Genomic DNA, 17709 nt, shown 5'->3' on the forward strand with positions numbered 1-17709 from the left:
ATGCCAATTGCAGTTGAGAGCTGAAAGAAGGCTCCAACATCTGCTCTCTGGTTGCTAAAGCTGGACACAAGTTTGAAGTCCTTATCCTGCAAAGGAACTGGAGAGACTCTGTCTGAGACATAGGACTCACTGATCAGAAGCTGAAGAGGATCTGTTTACCTGATCTGTGGACAAAAGGGGTCATTACTAGGCAAAATGAAAACAATCCAGGTTACAAATATCCTTTGAGGAGCACCTCAGGGATTTTAATGATGCTTTCTTTTACCAGGAAGGTCAGTGGACTCAGAGGTGGTACCTATACTCCTGTCTGCTACACATAAGCTGATTTCCAGCTTCCTTATTTTCAGGTAAAAGGCATTGCTTAGGCAGCCAGAATCACTTTTGCAGATGTTTTTGCCCTAAGTTTGAATCAAAATCAGCTTCATCTCCAAGACTTGCAACCAAAGCACATCAGGCATTCACTAAAAATATTTTCCTAAAAGAAGAAAACAAAACTAAGGGAAAGAAAAAACACTGTATATATTCTGGCTCTTAAACACAAGGGCTTATCTCCTTGATGTGATTCTGCATTAAATGAACTAAAGCTTATTGGTTTCCATGGGAGGCACTTTCTATTACTTTTTTCTGTTCTTTATCTTACTATTAGGGAAGATACTTTTTTTCTTAAGGAGAATATTGGGCAGAGAGAACTGAGCTAGACATGGAAAATGCAATTAAGGTTATTGCAAAGAATACTCTTTTCTATGCAATTTGCTGTGCTTGTTCATATGACGATAAGGTTGGAAAATGACTGGCTCTCCTCCCTAGTATGTGCATGTCAGTTCCATGGGCTAGAAAGATATTTATCAAATTTACTGAAAGTGTACTATGCTAGTAGGATCTTTTCAAATTTCATCCCCTCTCTACAAGTTTGCATTTGTATAGATAAACATTTCAAAGTAAAAAGGTAGACTCCAAGGTGATTAAAAAGAAATGGATCTGTGGAAGCCAGGGCATGGCCTGGAGTAGCACTGAAAGAAGAAAAACCCTCTGAAACCATATAATGACTTGCAAAGAGGCACTGCCATTCTCATAAGCTATGACTTATTAATTTTAGTTTCTTCAAATAGAGTTTGAGTCATAGGGAACTCAGACTGCCTCTACATTGTCAAATTAAAATAGATAATGAGGTCGTTATCTGTATATTTCAGGGAAATTTTTTTTTCCCCTTCTTGTTTGCCTTCCCTGAACTATGGTGCTATACTCGAGTGAATTACGAAACAAACAAGTCTCAGAGTTTTGTTTGTTTTTTCTTTACACTTGAATGTCCAGGCAACTGCCTCTCGTTGTCCATTTTATCTAGTTAGTACAGAAATGTTTCACAAATAAACAATTTAAAGGCTTCAACTAAAAGATTTTTATATTTGGCACACATATAGGTCACGTGGGAGAGGGCTGCAGAAATCTGTCTGAGCTGACCTTTTGTTTAGAGTTTAGGTCAAACTGATTTGATTTATTAACAGTCAAAATATGCTATATATAAAAGTTCAATCAATACAGAAATGATTAGAGAAGGAAAATATAAGGTTTCTCATAATTTCAATTAGTATTAACAACTTAAAAGACGGAAATCAAACAGGGTCTTTAAACTGCTGTTTATTACCTAATAAGATGACCAGCAAATACCTTATTTTTTTAGGAAGATCTGCTACATTCTTGGAGAAGGCAATGGCACCCCACTCCAGTACTCTTGCCTGGAAAATCCCATGGGCGGAGGAGCCTGGTAGGCTGTAGTCCATGGGGTCGAGAAGAGTCAGATACAACTGAACGACTTCACTTTCACTTTTCACTTTCATGCATTGGAGAAGGAAATGGCAACCCACTCCAGTGTTCTTGCCTGGAGAATCCGAGGGACGGGGTGGCCTGATGGGCTGCTGTCCATTGGGTCGCACAGATTTGGACACGACTGAAGCGACTTAGCAGCAGCAGCAGCAGCAGCCATATTCTTAAGTCTAATAATATACCTAAAGATCCCTGGGTTGAATTTTTCCAACCCAGAGATGGAACCCAGGTCTCCCACATTGCAGGCAGATTCTTTACCGTCTGAGCCACCAGGGAAGCCCAATATACCTAGAGGATATATGAATTATCATATTGTTTAGAATGTTCTATATTAGTGTACATCGCATAATAATTTTATTAATGGTCCTCCAGTGGTGGAAATTTTATTTCCCATCTTTAAACACTGAAACATTGCCTTGAACATGTATCTTTGGATATCTGTATGTTCTTTGGATAAATTTCTAGAAGCAGAACTGCTGGGGAAAGGAGTTTATTAGTTAGGGTTCTCCAGGGAAACAGTACTAATGGGATACATATTATAAGGAATTTAAGGAATCTATTTTAAGGAATTAGCTCATGTGAGTGTGGGGGCTGGCAAGTCTGAAATGCACAGGGCAAGCCAGCAGCCCGGAGATCTAGGTAAGAGGTGATGTCATGAACTTAAGTCCAAAGCCTGGAAAAGCAGAATTTCTATGATGCAGTCTGAAGGCAGAACTTCTCCCCCAACCACCCCTTTTTTTGCACAAGAAATCTCAGTTTTTGTTCATCACATCTTCAACTGACTGGATGAGACACACTCACATTATGAGATAATGTATTACATTTATTGTAATAGAAAGAAAGTGAAGTCGCTCAGTCGTGTCCGACTCTTTTGCAACCCCATGGATTGTAGCCTACCCGGTTCCTCCGTCCACGGAATTTTCCAGGCAAGAATACTGGAGTGGGTTGCCATTTCCTTCTTTCCGACCCAGGGACTAAACCCAGGTCTCCCGCATTGTAGGCAGATGCTTTACTGTCTGAGCCACCAGGGAAGCTTTATTGTAATGCTTGCATGTAACTGGCAATTGCAGTTGCTACTCCTAGGTGAATTGCAAACAGTTTCCAATGCTCAAAATTCAAGGCAGAAGTCTAATTACTAAAGTTGATTTTTTAAAAATCCAAATGCTTTCAAAAAGAAGAATTCCAAGACCTAGAAATACAGTGCGTTCTATTACTATACTGCTCTGTCAAAAAGTCACCCTTATCAGCAGTTATTTGGTCATTTTCTTCTTCTGCCTGCTGTCATTTCATTCTTCACATAATAACGACCTCATTGAATGTTCAGGATAGGGAAACTAACAGAATCCTTGCTGGGAAGGCAATTCAATATATCTGCCAGATTATAATAAAATAAGCAGGAATCGTTCATACATATAGAACAAAATGCAATCTCCTTTAAACCAATGAAAAGCTATTGCCCTGTCAAGTGGCCGTGAAGTTGTAAATTTCCAGTTCTTCAGGTTGTTAATATTACCACAAATACACAAATTCTTTTTTTGGGAAAAAAAAAAAACAAAAAACAAAAAAACGTCTAAGGCATAAGGAAACACTGTTCATCTTAGTTAACTAAACACAGTCTGTTCAATAAATTTATCAGCTCAGAATGGAAACTGCTCTTCATTGTCAGCAAACATAATGTCATCCATGTTCCTGATGCTTTGCCAGCAACAGGGGATTAATCATACTTTTTTCAAGTTGCATTTGAAACATGACATCTAAGAATTCATTTTCCACATAGCAACCAGAAATCTCTTACATAAATCAGAGCATGTCACTCCATGGCATAAAGCTCTCCTTTAAGGCTTCCCCTCCCACTCAGGGCCAGATGCAAACACCTCATTGCGGCTTACAGGTCTGACATCATTTGGATCTTGCCCACTTGTTTGCTATCATCACACCCACTTGATACTTTCTCTTCCTGGAACACAACTCCCCCGCCCACTGGGGCCTCTTAACTGGCCTTCAAGCTGTCCACCGTCAGCTTTCTCTTCATTCAGATTCTCAAGGCAAGTATCACCACCACTGAGAGACCTCCCTTGACCACCTAATCTAAAGGGCCTGTCCATCCCATTATCCCACTTCACTGCTTAATTTATTTTGTTTTTTGCTCTAGTGCCTGTCTGAAGTCACACTGCTTATTTGTGAACCTGTGTTTTGCCTGTCTCTCCTCCTAGGCTCTAAGTAGCATGAAGACAGGGATCCTGTTTATTTTTGCTACCTATAACGGAGCACCAAGTCAAATCACAGGCAAAACACAGATGCAAGGAAAATGGCTTTCTTGCATATTTAGTTCTAGTGGGAATGAATGGAGAGACACTCAGGGTGATCCCACACTGTCTATCCCTGTAAAAGAATTCTTGGGGACAACTTTGTGCCTCTGAAGTTAACAATGAAAAAGAGACCGTTTTTCACGCTGCCCAGGAAAAGGCATGAGGTAGCTTCCTCTCCTCACCCATTCTAGTCCACATACATGTTTGGGGTCTCAGGGAATCCTTGACTATGTCCTGCTTAATCCCTTCCTGCTTATCCAAGCCATCCTCCAGGACATCTGTTCCCAAATACATCACCTCAATTTGAACCAATCGCCTATGAAAGACCATTGTATACAACATCTAGCAAAGATTCTACCAGAAAAACTTTGAATATTTTAATGAGGCCACTGATACTAAACTATTCGTTGAAGGGTCCCAAACGTCTTCAAAAGGAAAAAAACAGTGGTCATTGGAAAGATTTCAAACAAAACCAAACTCAAAACCCTTCTATGTGTGTGTTTTTTTTCCCTTGATTCACAGAATGTTTAAACGGAAGCGAACAGAAGTGAAATCCTGCTTCTTCCCCTGATAATTAGAAACCAAGGTCTAAACCATGTGAATATATGCTGCAAATAATTCTTGCAAGTAATTTCATATTCAATATTTCTATTTAGCTCCCTGGAAATACTTAATGTTTATGAAAACTCTAGAGCAGAACTTCTCACACTGTGACTCAAAGACCCCTGAGGATATATGAAACCCTTCCAGGGGGTTCATGAGATCAAAACTAATTTCACAATAATACTAATATGTTATTTGTCACTTTCAATCTCATTCTCTTGCAAGTATACGATAGAGTTTTCCAGAAGGAAAACTGCTATAGGTTGTGGCTGTTGTTCTGATGGCTAATAAAATGCATATTTTTATATTTTATACATTTCTTAGGTTTGATTTCTAATTTGGTAATCTTCTAAATATCCACAGACATATTCCACACAAATGAAAAGCTCTTTGTAGTCCTCATTTATAAGAATGTAGAGGGGTCTGGGACTTAATGCTTGAGAATGGCTGCTCTAAATGATGATTTTTTACTTTCCCCCAAATCTTCATTTTTCTTATCTCCATTTCTGATATTCAAGTTATATGGACATGCATGGCCTGATATTGAGTACCTATCATATGCATGTCATCACACTAAGCAATCATTTGTATTGTCATCAGCCAATGAGTGTGTAGAGTATCTATCAGCTTCCTGTCCTTGGCAAATACTCAATAAAGGGCTCTTGCATGAGAACTGCAGATGATACTACCTAGATATCCTCTGTCCCACTGACTGTCCATGCCTCACCTAGAGGGCATATGCCTTTATCTCAGATTACGAATCCTCCCTGGTCTTTGACATTTCATTTTCATCCTACCTCAAATGGCCTCTTAGGCTACAGGTAGGAAAAGAGAGGTTAGACTTAGATGTTCCGCTCTGATGATTATCCAATGCACTCACTCCCTGTCCATCCTTTATCTCTTCCCTGAAAGTGAGTCACAGACTGAGGCCTCAAGAATGGGGACATTTGCAACATGAGATCAAGAGTTATTTATTTTAGTGTCCCCATGGAGTAGACATCTGATGTTTTGCTTCAGTTCAGTTCAGTCGCTCAGTCATGTCTGACTCTTTGTGACCCCATGAACCACAGCACGCCAGGCCTCCCTGTCCATCACCAACTCTTGGAGTTTACCCAAACTCATGTCCACTGAGTTGGTGATACCATCCAACCATCTAATCCTCTGTCGTCCCCTTCTCCTCCCACCTTCAATCTTATCCAGCATCAGGGTCTTTTCCAATGAGTCAGCTCTTCACATCAGGTGGCCAAAGTATTGGAGTTTCAGCTTCAAAACATCGGACCTTCCAATGAACACTCAGGACTGATCTCCTTTAGAATGGATTGGCTGGATCTCCTTGCAGTCCAAGGGACTCTCAAGAAAGAGTCTTCTCCAACACCACAGTTCAAAAGCATCAATTCTTCGGCGCTCAGCTTTCTTCACAGTCCAACTCTCACATCCATACATGACCACTGGAAAAACCGTAGCCTTGACTAGACGGACCTTTGTTGGCAAAGTAATGTCTCTGCTTTTTAATATGCTGTCTAGGTTGGTCATAACTTTCCTTCCAAGGAGTAAGCGTCTTTTAATTTCATGGCTGCAATCACCATCTGCAGTGATTTTGGAGCCCAGAAAAATGTCAGATGTAGACCTGATCAATTGTCATATTTCCTCCTCTGGACTTAAAGACCTAAGACAGGCATGTTGGATCCTACTTGAAAACAATGAAGCCAATACAGAAGAAAACATGTGGAGAAAGAGAAAAGGATTCTAGTCCCCTAGATTTAGGGATTGTGTTCCTAGCATTCCTTGGCACATAGCAGGTGCTCAAAAATATTGATTCAATTGACTTTAATTTAGCTTCTTTACAAATGACTGAAGCATCTCATATAAAAATCTTTTAATAAATAAAACCATTTAATCCTTTATCCTGAATAGGCATCAACTGCAGAAATACCCACTGGCATTTCAAAGTTTGATAAAATCCACTTCCTCTCTCTTCTATTGAACCTCTCTCCTGCACTACCATGCAGTACTTCTCTAGATTTTTATTTTAATTCCAAGCGTCCTCTTGAGAAAGTAGTTGTTTTAAATCAGGATATGTCCCATGATTCAAGAACATTCTTTTCTGAAAGTACTTTTAGTTTTGCATTTCTCTGTTTAGTTTCTCTAATTTCTTAAATCTTGTGAAAGAAATTCTACACATGGCCAACCTATGACAACCCTAATAGTCTGGATATCAAGCCAATGAACATGAACCAAAGTGAGTGAGAAAATAAAGATTTTTAATAAAAGGAGGATTATAATTAGGATTCAGTACTCAATTTGGCTCCTTCAATCAAGGAAAGCTTAACCTAAAGTTTAGATTTTCATCTAAAATCTAGACAATTATTTCAGAATCCCACATATATAAATATTCAGTGGGTCTAATTGTCTGTGATGAGTGGGCCAGTGTACTATAATTTGACATCTTCAATTGGTTGAACTTAACAAGAAAACTATGCTATGGTTTTTCCAGCAGTCATGTACGGATGTGAGAGTTGGACTATAAAGAAAGCTGAGCACCGAATAATTGATGCTTTTGAACTGTGGTGTTGGAGAAGACTCTTGAGAGTCCCTTGGACTGCAACGAGATCCAACCAGTCCATCCTAAAGAAAATCAGTACTGAATATTCATTAGAAGGACCGATGCTGAAGCTGAAATTCCAATACTTTGGCCACCTGATGCAAAGAACTAACTCACTGGAAAAGACCCCCATGCTGGGAAAGATTTAAGGCAGGAAGAGAAGGGGATGACAGAGGATAAGATGGTTGGATGGCATCACCAACTCTATGGACATGAGTTTGGGTAAACTCTGAGATTTGGTGATGGACAGGGAGGCCTGGCATGCTGCAGTCCATGGGGTCACAAAGAAGGAAACATGACTGAGCAACTGAACTGAACTGAATAAGAAGACATGTTAAGAAAAGCTTACCAACCAAACTCCCTTCTTCTATGCGATTAGCAGGGCTTCTTTTGAGAAGTTTGAGATGAGATTTATCTTATTGTCACTGAGTCCAAGAGCATACACACATACACACAAACTGGCAGGGCACAGACTGATCATTCCTCAAATCTTGCCTCTGCTTGACTTTACTCTTTTTCCTAGTTGTGGGCAAAATGGCAGCTTCATACCCACACCTCATTAACTCATTAACCCTGATCACCAGAAGCAAACATCCCTCTGTGCTCCAGATGAAAAATCTAAATTAAGTCATGTGTCCATCTCTAAAGGGCTTTCCATGTGGGACAGTGGTAAAGAATCCGCCTGCCAATGCAGGAGACACAACAGAGGTGGGTTTGATGCTGGGTTGGGAAGATTCCCTTAAATATGAAATGGAAACCCGCTCCAGTATTCTTGCTTGGAAAATTCCACAGACAGAGAAGCCTGATGGGCTTGTGGGTTGCAGTCCATGGGGTTGCAAAGAGTCATATATGACTGAGCAACTGAGCACAGCACAACACAGTCTATCTCTAATACAATCACGGAAGCCAAGAGGCTGGGTGCTCTAACTGGCCAGGCTACAGTCATGTGCCCTGTGTGTGTGTGTGTGTGTGTGTGTGTGTGTGTATGGGGTAAAAGGAGATGGAGTAGAACTTCATGTGACCTTCATGAATGGGTTATTCACTGAAAGATAGAGTCCAGTACTGAAAAACAGAAATAACAAATATCTACTGCATGGGGATCTTCCTTCGCAGAGCATGTCTGGATTAAAAAAAAAAAAAAAAATCTCTGTACTTCCAATGTCCAGTATTAAGCAGATGCTCAATACATATTTGTTGAATGAACAAAGAATTACATGTAATATTACATGTGCCTCACTCCATAATAAGGATCAACTCTGTGTACTCTCCAGCGAGGATATTTTGCTGAACTCATGCTCATCACGTTATAGCCCCTTCTACATTCATCTTTCCCTATTCTTATTATATACAAGCTCATTTCTTTTTCTGCACTTTCCCACTTTAAACTACTACTTAAAGTACTCCTCAAGTTTATTTCCACCATGAAGCCTTTTCTGAGGATTACATGCCTCACTATTTTCCCATCTTTGAGTTACCCGTGCTTCTGATTTCTGCACTTAGCCTTTCATGAGTAAAGAGCCCTAGAATCAGGCTACCCATGTTTAAACCTCCACCATTTACTTGCTTTGTCATCTTGGCAAATTTCTTAATTGTTTTGTCTATAGAGGGTGTGAATCATAGTATCTACCTCTCAGAGGCTGATGCAAGGATTAAATGATATGATACACAGGTCATTAGCACTGTGCCTGATATACAGTAAGTGCTCAGGAAATACTGAATATCATTCTAGCTCATGGAACAAATAGCTGTGTGCCCTGTAGCAGACAAAGATGGTGTCCTGCACCATGTCTCCTTGGCCTATCTGACTGAGTTCAGGCAGCTGATGTAGATGCTGATAAACCTCCTACGTTATGCTTTCTTCTCTGACTGAGGGCTTCCCTTAGCCTGAGGAAGCCTTTTCTGCTGCAAGTAAGGGTGGTTGGAAGTAGAAGGTACGAGGTTAATTCTCTTGTATGCAGCTTTTAATAACTGGGGGATAGAAGTCCCAGCCTCCCTGGTGCCTAGTCTTAGGATTCTTGGGTGTGTTCCACACAGTTTCTCAGAGGATCCCAGCAGGATTGGGTGTGAGTTGCCCATAGTAGTAACCTGCACACAAATGCAATTAAAAAAAAAATTTTTTTTAAACCTTATTTTGTATTGGAGTATTGCTGATTAACAGTGTTGTGATAGTTTCAGGTGGACAGCAAAAGGACTCAGCCTTTTGGGTACATATGTATCTCCCTTAAACTCCCCTCCCATCTAGGCCGCCATATAACATTGATCAGGGTTCTCTGTTGCTATACAGTAGGTCCTTGTTGCGTATCCATTTTAAATATAGCAGGCAAATTTTTTTAGCTTGTCCTCCTTACTTTCTTCACCCTTGCTTCACTCATTCGCTTGTGCCTCTTGGGATCACCTCACACAGGAGCTCCCTGTGCCCAAGTCTGTCAAAAGGCCTGACTTGGGGGGAGCCCAAAGTAAGACAGCTCCCAGCAGTTTAAACTGTTAAAGTCATTTCTCAGTGTGTGTGTGCTAAGTTACTTCAGTTGTGTCCGACTCTTTGTGACCCCGTGGACTTTAGCCCACCAGGCTCCTCTGTCCATGGGATTCTCCAGGCAAGTATACTGGCGTGGGTTGCCATTTCCTCCTCCAGGGGATCTTCCCAATCCAGGGATTGAATCCGCCTCTCTTGTGTCTCCTGCATTGGCAGTTGGGTTCCTGGGAAGCTCTCATTTCTCAGGGTATATTTACTTAAAGCAGAGATCAAATTCTTTTTCTTTTAATTGAGATGTAATTGACATATAACCTTGTTTTAGGGTATACAATATACTGATTTGATTTTTGTATATATTGCAAAATTGTTATCATAATAGGTTCAGTCAACATCCATGACCACATACAGTCACTATTTTTTTCTTATGATGAAAGCTTTTTAGCAAATACAGAATACTGTACAGCGCTGTTAACTACAGTCACCAAGCTGTACATTATATCCCCAGCACTTGCTTATAACTGGAAGTTTGTACCTTTTGACTACCTTCACTCATTTTGCCTATCCCAAACCTCTTACATCTCTATGGCTAGACATGTTTTGTGAACCTACACCACAGAATTCCTTGCTGAATAACTGATATATTGTGAAACAATTTTTAGTATTTAGATTCAAGAGAAAGAAGTCCTGTGGTTTTCTCACCAGAGCTGATAGGTTTTTTTTTTTTTTTTAATATTTATTCATTTATTTGGCTGCACCAGGTCTTAGTTGCAGCATGTGGGATCTAGTTCCCTGACCAGGGATCGAACCTGGGCCCCCTGCTTTGGGAGCTGAGAGAGTTAACCACTGGACCAGCAGGGAAAGGTTTGATTTTCTTTTTGTATTCCTGATATGGCTCAAATTTGGGATATATAGGTATGAAAGCTTGACCCCCTTTTGGAAAATTTAGCCTAGGAACTACAACTTGTGAAAATGAGCCATAAACTGGGTTTATATATAAAAATAACTTCACACTTGTGTGGTGGATTTTACTTTGTTGAGGGATCACTGATCTACTGAGTGACTAGTACAAACATACAAAGATGTCAAAATATACCTAGAATTGTGTGTTTTTTCTTAAGTAACAGAAATCTGTCAAATTCAGAAACTGAAAAAGCAGATGTCCTGGTGCAGAGGTATAAACAGAAGTGGGGAAAAGAGAAAAGGCCTTTGTTTTCCTTCTACTAAACAAGTGGCTAGAAGAAATTAGGGGTCTAGTCAGATGAGGTTTATTCTTTGCAATAAAATAGCTCTGCTCATGTTTGTTCTATTTACGACTTACTGCTATTTTCAGAAATGTTTAGGCAACTGTAGATTATATGAACAATAAATTGTTCTTGTTCAGTCGTTCAGTCATATCCGACTCTTTGTGACCCCATGGACTGCAGCACGCCAGGCTTCTCTGTTCTCTATTTCCTGGAGTTTGTTCAAACTCATGTCCATTGAGATGATTATGCCATCCAACCATCTCATCCTCTGTTGCCCCTTTTCACAATAAATGATGTTTTTTTAAAAGTGAAAAAATAGAAACAAAGGTATACTAATAATGTGTAAAGTTGGTCTTGAAGACTGCATGAGGTAACCATTGCCACTGTAAAGTCTACATAATAAATCAGGTCCAAATTCAGAGGCTTATAACAACCACCACCTACTGCTGCCCTTGTGTTTCTGGCTGGAGTAGCTCTGCTTCATATGCTATGCTATGCTAAGTCACTTCAGTCGTGTCCGACTCTACGCGACCCCATAGACGGCAGCCCACCAGGCTCCCCCATCCCTGGGAGTCTCCAGGCAAGAACACTGGAGTGGGTTGCCATTTCCTTCTCCAATGCATGAAAGTGAAAAGTGAAAGTGAAGTCGCTCAGTCGTGTCCGACTCTTAGCGACCCCATGGATTGCAGCCTAACAGGCTCCTCCATCTATGGGATTTTCCAGGCAAGAGTACTGGAGTGGGGTGCCATTGCCACGTTAATTCTGGCAGTCAGGATGAAGTGGGGGCGTGTCTACCTGCAGGCCTTTTCTTGCTGATGGCAGAGGCACAGGAAGGCAGACAGGAATATGCCATGTCTGTTAAGGATTCATCTGGACAATGTCACACCATTCTGCTCACATTCCATTGGCCAAAGCAAGTCACCTAACAAGTTAAACATCAATGGGCAGGGAAATATACTCTGTCTCATGTGACCATGGTGACTGACATTGCAAAAAGTAGTTTGGGGAAGGGGACAAATAATCGTGACCAGTAAGTCTGTCTGGGGGAATAATATTAATGATCACACTGCTTTCTCATATGCATTATGCCCTGGTTATCCTGTTCTCCTTCGACTTATCAGACATCACCTTTATCCTAATTATTCTCTCTGCTTGAAATTATTTCCCCTTACATTTCTTCCACTTCTATAATATAAACTCCATGAAGGCAATGTTTTGAGGGTCTATTTTCTTCACTGATGGTGATCTCTTATCTCTCAGATGCCGCCAGCTGCTTATATAAGATTTGAGTTCAAAAATCTTATTGATCAAAATTCATTGTATGTATACTTTTTTTAAAATGTAATACTGTTTATTTAACTTCAGAAACATTTCAACATTCTAAACATACAAAAAAAAAAAAAAAGAACATTGCAGATCATGTTTAGTACAGAAGGTTCTTGAACTTTATTGGTGCAGTGGCTCTTGGCTTTGCTGACAATGAAGAGTTCTATGGTTTGTTCAAAGAAAAACAGTTTAAAACTACCACACTTCAACTAAAAAGGATCCAAAACACTTCTCATGCCAGCTGACTGCAGGATGCTATATCATTATATACAAAAACAAGACAACCTGAAGCTAAATGCATGCCCACCGCAGTGTCCACAGGTCCAGCCCTACGGTGTATGCCCTGAGCTACAGCCCCTCTGGAAGGCTTCACCCCGACAGCCTCCGTACCAAGCAAGGAGAATCAAGAGTGTGTCTCGGTTGCTTTGTTCTTTTTACAAACTATAGATATGTACAGTTGAAAACTCGGGATTTCTAGCCAATGACCATAGAATTAACACACCACCTTACAAATTAAAAAAAACAAACAAACCCAGAAACATTTTTAAATGCCTTGTCACACCACAGCAAAGTGCACAGAGTGAGGAGAACATGAGAGCCTTTTCGTTTTAAAAATGTTTGGAAATATGTACAACTTTGATACAGTTTCCAGGGGCTTTGGACACACATGGCCACTTCATGTAAACCAATGACAATTGCTAGAACACTTTGAGAGACTACGATATGATCATGAGCCAACTGGGTATTAAACCTAATGATGGGAACAGACACATCTTGGGTGAGAGGTGTGTCAATCATGGCGCTCCCTACTCGAAGGTATTCACAAGGCGAAAGATTAACAATTTTTTTATTCCTCTTCCTCCTCCACTTCCTCCTCATTTTCTTCATCTTCCTCTTCCATGTTTTTCCAGGCAACTTTGGCAGGACCCTCGGTGCCATCAAACTTCCCTTTAGCCTTCTCATACTTCTCCTTCAGCTTTGCTGCCTTGTTGCTTCTCACTGTCATTTAAGGTATTCCACATCTCGCCCAGCTTCTTTGCCACATCTCCAATAGAGATGCCAGGGTTTGTAGACTTGATCTTTGGGTGGAATTCAGAGCAGAATAGGAAAAATCCATACGGTGGTCTCTTGGGGGCATTAGGGTCCTTGCCTCCCTTAGCTGGTCCATAATCCTTCGTTTCCTGATCATAGTGCACTTTATCTGCCTTTCATTGAATTTAGACTTCTCTTTTCCAGACATGGTCTTTCACCTCTCAGAGCATTTCTTGGAAAATTCAGCAAAATTGACAGGGGCCTCCAGGTTTTTCTTCTTATGTTCCTCTCTGCACATCTGCACAAAGAAGGCATGAGCAGACATCTTGCCATTTGGTTTCTTGGGATCACCTTTGGCCATCTGGACTGTATTGTTCGCTAGTCTGTATGCACACTCCTAATACATTTGTTGATGAGATAACTTTGTTCAAATGTTTCAAACCACAGTATGTTTCAGTAGCAGAGCACTGAGACATTGTTCTGGAAGCACAGTAATCTGGATAAAATTTATTCACCAAAGGATCTATTTCCCACCACAAGAGACCCAGGATTCAAAGCTTTAAATATCTTGGATTACTGACAACCAAGGCTAATTACTCCAATGAAGTATTTTAGAGTCCTGCAACATAGTTTGTTAATTGTACAAGAATTTTCCACGTGGTGTGCTTCCCAGGTGGCTCAGTGGCAAAGAATCTGCCTGCAATACAAGAGATGTGGGTTTGATCCCTGGGTCGGGAAGATCTTCTGGAGAAGGAAATGGCAACCCATTCCAGTATTCTTGCCTGGAAAATCCCATGGACAGAGAAGTCTGGCAGGCTACAGTCCACAGGGCTGCAAAAGAGTTAGACATGACTGAGCCACTGAGCATGCACACACAAATTCCATGAGGTAGGGAGACTTATTTGTTTCTCTTAGGGAGCTCAGCTTATCCTGGGACATGTGAGGACTGAGCTAGCATCTCACATTTAGGAGGCAAACAAATATTCATTGTAGCATGAATTTCCGTAGGTAATCTCAATTCATCATACCAAGCATTTCAGGTTTAAATCCAAGACACTTTCTGATATCAGAAAATACCTTGATATCACAGAATCCTTCAACCTGGAAACATTAAATTTTCTATCTTTAAACATTCATGCATTTATTTATTCAGTAAACATTTCTAAGTACCTATTACCGGCCAAACATGCCTCAAAACACAAATACCTAAGGAGCTTATACACTAGTGGGGACACAGATGCATAAACAAATAATTACCATGGAATATGATCTTTACTGGAAAGAAAATGTGAACCTTCAGATAAATGCAGCTCATGGTTGAACTAGGGATTCAGGGAGATTTCCTAGTAGAGATGAAATCTAAGTCAGTTCATGAAAGAGGAATAAGAAATTTACAAGGCAGGAAAGGGGTTGGGTGGGAAAGTGGGAAGAATTTTGTAGACAAAGAGTAAAGTTATAGAAATGCATGAAAATAATAAGTTTGGAGAACTACAAATCACTCTACAAACTTACCATCTCAGGGAGATAATGACTGATCATGGTTTTTATGTTTAAGCATCAGCTTGACTGAAACATAATTAACCATAATATAATACCACAAAATTCATCCTGGCTTTTAATATTTATATAGCCTTTAGTATATTCACAGAGCAACCTATACCACTGTCTGATTTCAGAACATCTTCACCCCCCAAAGAAGTCTCCTACCTATGAGCTGTCACACTCCATCCTCCCATTCTTTTTCCCCTGGAAACTACTAATATACTTTATTTCTAGAAATGTGCATATTCTAGATATTTCACATAAGTAGCATATTGTACAGAGAAGGCAACGGCACCCCACTCCAGTACTCTTGCCTGGAAAATCCCATTGACGGGGGAGCCTGGTAGGCTGCAGTCCATGGGGTCGCTAAGAGCCGGGCACGACTGAGCGACTTCATTTTCACTTTTCACTTTCATGCATTGGAGGAAATGGCAACCCACTCCAGTGTTCTTGCCTGGAGAATCCCAGGGACAGATGGGCTGCCGTCCATGGGGTCGCACAGAGTTGGACACGACTGAAGTGACTTAGCAGCAGCAGCAGCATATTGTAAGTATATTTCATCTAAACAATTCAGAAAATAAATTCTGCAGTTATTTTTATAATTATATGTATTAACGTATATATAGTGTATTCATTTTCCTCATCAGTATTTTCTGATTTTACTTTATTACTTTATTTTCTGCCACTTAGTTGTGTAATCTTAGGCAAGTTATATAATTTTTCTGATTCTTATTTTCCTAACACTGAGAGTACCTCTTTTCACTGAGTTCTTATAAACATTAAATGAGAAATGCATGTAAAAGGTCTGAGTAGAGTATCTGATATACAGAAGTACTTCAAAGGCTTAGATGTTAGCTTTTTCTATTTACTTTTACCATGAGAATATTAGTAGGTGATACACTATGAGTATCTGTTGACAAAATGTAATTTTCACATGTTAATTAAAGAAATTGGAAATGGAATAATGCAATCCCTAAAGTTCCATTTCACTAAACAAAATCAGCTGGCTCATCTTTCCTCCTAGCTGTAACTTGGTCCCATACCCACATGAGAAAACAGAAAAACATTGACAGACTTTGTTAACTTAATGCTCCCATCAATTCAAATTTCTGATTTATTCATTATTTGATGACTTCTTTCAAGGTTGGCCCTTTCATCTTTCTATAAAAAAGAAGGCTTCCTAAGAAATGTAATAGGTAAAAAAAAGAAAAAAAAAAAAAAAAAACTCCTGAAATATGTGGGCAACACAAATGATGAATAAACTATTTGAAAGCACTTGTCCAAACATCTTGTACTGGAATTTCAAGTCTAATTTACTTAACGAATAGAAGTTTTCTAGTGTTTCATCTTTCCCATTAGCTCTAAGGGAGTTTCATCCCTTATAGTGGTTTTCTGATTTGCACATTTTCCAAGGTAAACTTTAACGGGCATTAGCTGTGCTTTGGTTGACAAGCACTTATTCTTCTTTCTCTTATTAGTAGCACCTTGGTTTCTTTTGAGGAATCACATCTCTTTGAGAGACAGCATTTCTTCCTCAAAAGGAACATTTCTAAGCCAAGGATGTGTGTGTGTGGTCCAATTTAGACAACTATAATAGATTATTTTTCTGGATTTAGGCTCTTGAGTGGTATTATATAAGAATGGGATGAGGGGTTGAGTTGAATCATTTCCAAAGCAATGCACAGATTTGACTATAAATTAAAGTCATTTCTTAGTTTCAACTGTATATATGTCTTGAGTTGTCCCATTTCCTGTATTTTCTGGAGCCCAGTTCCTCTGTATTTCCTTTCATTATGTGAACTTCCCTAAGACCTTCCAATAAATTACTTCACTTGTTGCTCAAAGGCAAATCGTATTCTTGCAGCCTCCAAACTCCTAGGCATACATAGTCTGCCTCCAGCCCCTGTGCACGCCCAGACCTTCCAAAAGAAGCAGAGCTACTTATAGCCAGTTTCTGTTAACTCATTTAATCTTCAAAAAGACTCATCACAAACTCCCTTGAAATTCTCTTATTCCTTTTTTTCCCACTTAAAATTTTTTTTTACAAAAAAAATTTTGGTTTGTTGTTGTGTTGTGTTGGTTTCTGCTGTACAACAATGTGAATCAGCCATAATTATACATATATCCCCTCTTTCGAGAGCCTTCCTCCCCTGCCCCGACTCCACTCCTCTAGGACATCACAGAGTGCCAGACTGGGCTCCCTGTGTTATACAGAGACTTCTCAGCAGCTATCCGTTTTACACATGATAGCGTATATATGTTGATGCTACTTCCTCCATCTGTCCCACTCTGTGCCTTCCCCACTGTGTCCACAAGTCCATTCTCGATCTCCTATTCCTTTAAAGTTTCAGAATCTTTCAAGTGTTCCAGACCTTTCCTCCAAAGGATTTGACTGAAACCACATGTGATAGGAGAAAGTGACATTTGATAATGATGGAGAAAACCAGGAAATCCTCTTCCCATCCATCCTTCAGTTTTTCAATAAATATTTAATGAGGACATACCTGCCCTGTTCTAGATATTATAAATACAAGAATTACTAGGATGGAGTCTTGTTCCTTAGAGAGCCTAGAGTCTAGTAGGAGAGATAAGACACACAGAAATAGCGCTAATGCCCACAGAGGCTGTGATAAGAGTCACAATTGAGGTAGAGATCAAGGGCTACACGAGCACAAGGGAGAGAAGATTAATTCAGGCTGGAAGGATTGGGGAGGATTTCAGGGGAGGAGATGAAACTTTCAGCCAACTAATCCTCCT

General features: G+C 40.0%; 1 protein-coding gene and 1 pseudogene across 3 annotated transcripts in view; both read right to left on the reverse strand.

Moving 5' to 3' along the window:
* Positions 1–17709, reverse strand: part of SYNPR (synaptoporin) — a 298386-nt gene that overhangs the window by 65809 nt on the left and 214868 nt on the right. The window lies entirely within an intron of this gene.
* LOC133235259 (high mobility group protein B3-like) overlaps positions 12456–17709 on the reverse strand; it is a 56113-nt pseudogene continuing 50859 nt past the window's right edge.

The sequence above is a fragment of the Bos javanicus genome, chromosome 22 (assembly GCF_032452875.1).
Source record: "Bos javanicus breed banteng chromosome 22, ARS-OSU_banteng_1.0, whole genome shotgun sequence".
NCBI classification, from domain to species: Eukaryota; Metazoa; Chordata; class Mammalia; order Artiodactyla; family Bovidae; genus Bos; species Bos javanicus.